The sequence below is a fragment of the Momordica charantia genome (assembly GCF_013281855.1).
Source record: "Momordica charantia cultivar OHB3-1 chromosome 4 unlocalized genomic scaffold, Mcharantia_2.0 BLBB01000004.1, whole genome shotgun sequence".
Classification (NCBI taxonomy): Eukaryota; Viridiplantae; Streptophyta; class Magnoliopsida; order Cucurbitales; family Cucurbitaceae; genus Momordica; species Momordica charantia.
This window is the reverse complement of record NW_028275162.1, coordinates 14,221,352-14,226,545: the sequence shown is the minus strand read 5'-3', so window position 1 is coordinate 14,226,545 and position 5,194 is coordinate 14,221,352.

The window sequence follows — 5,194 nt, the reverse complement described above, 5'->3', positions numbered from 1 at the left end:
TGCAGGCAGTTTGAAGACGGAGAGATGACTCTCAAGGTCGGTACGGGAGAAGTTGTCTCAACTGTGGTGGTAGTGGAGCTTAAGTTGTTTACAAACAAGTGTTGGGTATGGTGCCCTTAGCTCGTGTATTTGTAATTTATATGAACAAATTATTTATTCAATAAAGAGTTATCTTATTATTTCTTTACATTACTCGTATTCCAATACACTAAGAACCAAGGTTATTTATTGTAACTGGAATAATATATATTTGATATACAATATATATTAAATATACAGTATATATACGATATATATTCGATATACAAATGGATAATGTTCTAGTAATAACCTAAATGGTCTATAGTACATGGATAAAGTTTGGTACCTTATTCTGGTAATACTATGGATACGACCCACTTTGTAATAGTTACAACGACTTTATCTAGATCGATCATGTAGAGACATGCGAGTGGGGGTATCCTATACAATGAGTTTGTATAAGACCAGACCGCGAAATAATTAATCATTGGCTCTAACACTGTTAGTTAATAGATTGTTATCTTATATGATGACAAGGTAACTCGATCTTAATCCTGAGCGAGTTATAGACTCCTGCCTATGAGAGATCGTCCTTTGATTTTTATGGGTGAGAGTGGCCCGGGTTGCAGACTATATAGTCCTACCATTTTGGGGACAAGATCTGATAAGCACCAAGGTTGCTCGTGTTTACAAAGCTAGAGGTCCTTCTAGGATCCTTGCAAACATTCACAAAAACAACTAACTTACCGAATGATTCCAACCAAGAGTAAGGTTAGAAGTTGAATCACTCTTAGATCGGACTTAGAATCTACGATAGACCCTCCTAGATCCTAAGACGACTCACTCCAGAATTAGCTTGATCGAGACTAATCCAATGAATCGGTTTAACATCAAACCTAAAGCAAGATTTGAAAGAAGCAACACCAAAAGTGTTAAGGAACAAAAGTTCTTGAATTTCAATATGTTTTAATCTTAAGTTATCCATAACAAGAGCATTACAAGCCTTTAAATAGGCCAAATGGTCGTTCAACATAAGAACACCAAAAGTTTTTCAAAATACTACTTAATGCAAATTGTAGAAAATAAGACATGCAAATTAAAACTTGATTGCACATCATTCTAGACAGTTAAATGCGGATCAGAAAACCTAGTCATGCTTCAAATGGTCTTATCTATGTGCTGTAGGAGGCGCTTCACATTTGGATATGGTTTGACAACTTTTGACTTCACAAACTCCAAAGAGGTGCAATCTGCAAAGGCACCTGTTCACGAATCTGCACACTTTTTTTGTCCTCCGTGCCATCTCTCAAAATAGACAACTTTTCCCGTGCCATCTTTGCTCCATTCTCTTCTTGACTCATTGAAGTAACATTATGAATAAATTCGAGCTCAAAACTCTTTGTTGGTTCTTGTGCATTAACAAGCTTTTGAAGGTGCAGTGTGAAAGCCTCTTGAATCTTCCTTGCCTTTCTTGTAATAATTGCTCCTTTGATATATGTAATTGGTCACAAATGGATTCGTATCAAGATCGAGTGGGGAGCTAGGAACATAACTACGCAAGATGGAATTCATTCATTCCAAACTTTAGGTGATGTGATCATAAAACCACCAAGCTTACCTCAATGACCAATTACGGGAGCTCGTGCCAAAAAGCTTGAAGGTTCCATAGATAAATATGTGCAACACCATATTAGCTCCATACAAGAGGAAGATAACGAAGGCACCAAGATCCCACATAGGTGCCTCATCGAAGTGCGGTCAAGTGAAGAATCCACGACAAAGGTATATCTTGCCATGCGCATAAGCCACCCGCATGCACGCACGCCACAGCATGCACCTCCTGTCCGCCCAGCGCACGCGCAACCATGTCTACCCACGCGCCCGACCCCAAGCGCTCGCACGCCCCTCAACGTCCGCGCCAGCTCCCCTGTTCGTCACCCATGCGCGCGCCTAGTCCCTTGCCTTGCCGCCCACTCAATCCCATTTAAGGAAACAATTTCCTTATTATTTTGGTTTATTTAATGGGATTTTATTTGAATTTGATTTTGTTTTATTTCTTTTTAATTTAACAATTTTAAATTCCAACTTTAGGCTAGTTAAGCAACTTTTAGGAAATTATCAATTTTTATTTTCTTTTTAATTTTTTGCTATTTCCTTTAAAGGCCAAGGACATTGGCCTATATGTAGGTGTGTACCCTCCATTGTTTGAGCCATCTTAGAATCTTTTGAATGAATAAAACCTAGAGTGTTTTTCCCATTTGTCGTGTGCAAAACCCCTTCTTAAATATCAAATTCTTTTGTGTGGTTGAACTCAAGCTTTCGTATTGGACCCCTCCCCCCTGGAGCATGCTTGTTTGATTGGTCACCAATCTCGTAGAGTGTTTCCGGCCTCGAGCATAGTGAGTATTCTGTCTGATTAAGGTAACGACTGCAAAGGTAATCCTCTAACTCTTAGCCTTTCGGGATGAACCAACTATATGGTTGGATTCAAGTGGCTTGTGGCTTGAGTAGCTCAATATGATTTGGTTGTCGCGTATCATTTGGTATCAGAGCTTAGGCTCTAGACCTATTTATTTTCTGTCTTTAAATTCTTGTCATTGTCTTTACATTTCTTTATTCGAAAAATCTCATAAAAAGATGCATTGTTCTTTTGTCTTCCACATGCCTTTTGATCTATCATTCTTGTAAAGAATCTTTTTATTTCAAAAATTGCTATAATGTGTATAAAACTTTTTTGCTTGTGTTTTACCTCAAAAGCTTTCCAACAAACCAAGTTTCACTTTAATCCGAGCCCTATAATCAAAGTTAGCAATTTTTCTTCGAACCCCAGATTTTGAGAGAAGCCTGTAGAGAGCATAAACCGAGAGCCAACTTAAAAAATCCATGACGTGTTTCTCCAAAGTTTAAATTGAGTGAAATTAGTGTCATTCAAAAGATCTCTAAGTTAGCTTTCCAGAGAGCAGAAGTTATCAGCAAAACAAGAAAAGGTGTCCAAGCAGAAAACTTTCTGTATTTGAAGCTTGACGATTTTGGAGAAAATCTTTGGACCATCAAATATTGTCCAAATCGATTTCTTTTTGGCAACTAATCCTAAAAGTGTTTTATTTTGATTTAAAATTATTTTTGGATTATTTTGACATGTTTGGACAACCTAAAAGAAGGAGGATAGCCGCCTAACCCACTAGACCACCCGAGAGAGACTTTTATGCAGCCCCATAATTTGCATAATTTATTTTTTATTTCATTGATTTATGGGCATAGTTTTTCTTTGTTTAGCTTGAACATCAATTTGCATATTGTTGTTGAGTCCCTATAACCAAGAACATTAGGCTTAAGGTTGTCTTTTTACATCTTGTCTTATTTTTCTTGATTATCATTTGGTATCTATTGTTTATTAATATCATTTGGTCTTTGTTGTCACCATTTTATTCTTGTCTTTGGTATCCTATATACCATTGACCCTTAGTAAAAAAAAAAAAAAAAGAGAATACTTTTGCAAAGTTGTTTGTAGTCTTATACTCACTTGTTCCAAGACCTATTCGCCACGAGCATTCAAGTGAGCATCTACAAATGGTATCCACACCAACATCCACCCTACCAAATGAGAGGAAGCCGAGAGGTTAAGTAAGGGAGTGAGAGAGAATTTTTCTTTGTTTATACTAACATTTGTTTGTGTAGCATGGAGTTACTAAGGAGGATAGAAGCCATGTACGGAGAAGGAGCAAGTACATCAACCAAATATACCTTAGTTGCTAGAAGGACCCTCAATGCGAAACCAAAGGAAGACACCTTGGGAGAGCAAAGAGACAATCTATTCTACGCACGGTGCACTATTAAAGGCATCCCTTGTAGTATCCTTATTGATAGTGGAAGTTGTGCTAATGTCATTAGTACCTACAGCGTGAAACGGTGAAAGTTAACCACCACACCCCATCAAATAGTGGGGAAATCAAAGTCCAACACCAAGTTTTAGTTCCTTTTTCTATAGGAAGGTACAAAGCCGAAGTTATTTGCGACGTTGTACCCTTTGCACGCATATGATGTGCTACTTGGACAACCTTGGCAATATGACAATAGAGTGAGGTATAATGGTTTTCACAACAAATATTCATTTAGCAACAATGATATGAAAGCCACATTACTTCCATTATCCTGAAGGGAGGTAAGGATTGATCAAAAGAAATTAGAAGGAAGAAGGAAGGAGGCCGAGATCAAGAAGATTGGAAGCACGACAAGAAGAGAACAAACCTCCTACAAAAGGTAAGAAGATCGTGAGTCTCATGGCAAGTTCAAGTGAGATCAAGAGAGCTTTATGTTCTAACCAACTGCTCCTCATGTTTACGTGCAAAAGCACGTGTCTCCTAACCCAAGAACATCAAGATACATTGCCTAGTGTTTTTGTAAAGCTTTTACAGGAATTCAAGGACATGTTTCTCAAATAAATGCCTAAAGAGCTACCACCACTAAGAGGAATAGAGCACAAGATTGATTTTGTTCCGGGATCTCAAATTCCCAATCGACCGGCGTATTGAACCAACCCCAAGGAGGTCGAAGAGATCCAAAAAAAGTCGAAGAGTTGCTTGCTCACGCGTATGTAAGAGAATCCCTTAGCCCTTATAGTGTTCCCGTTTTACTTATGCCTAAAAAGGATGGATCTTGGCGCATGTGTGTAGATTGTAGGGCTATTAACAAGATCACCATTAAATATAGACATCCAATACCAAGGTTAGATGATATGCTTGATGAATTGCATGGTTGTAGTTTGTTCACCAAGATTGACTTAAAATCTGGATATCATAAAATTAGGATGCAAATAGGTGATGAATGGAAGACCACTGTCAAGACGAAATTTAGTTTGTTTGAATGGTTATTAATGCCTTTTGGATTGACTAATGCACCGAGCACTTTTATGAGGCTTATGAACCATATTTTGAGAGAATATCTATGAAAGTTTGTTGTGGTTTACTTTGGTGACACCCTAGTATATTCTAAATCATTGAATGAGCACGTGGAACACGTGAAGTGTGTGCTAGCTACCCTTAGGACCAAGAGGCTCTTTGCTAATCTCAATAAGTGTAGCTTTTGTATGGAGAGAGTCAACTTCATAGGTTTCATCGTAACAAGCCAAGGAGTCAAGGTTGACCAAGAAAAGATCAAATCAATTCCAGAATGG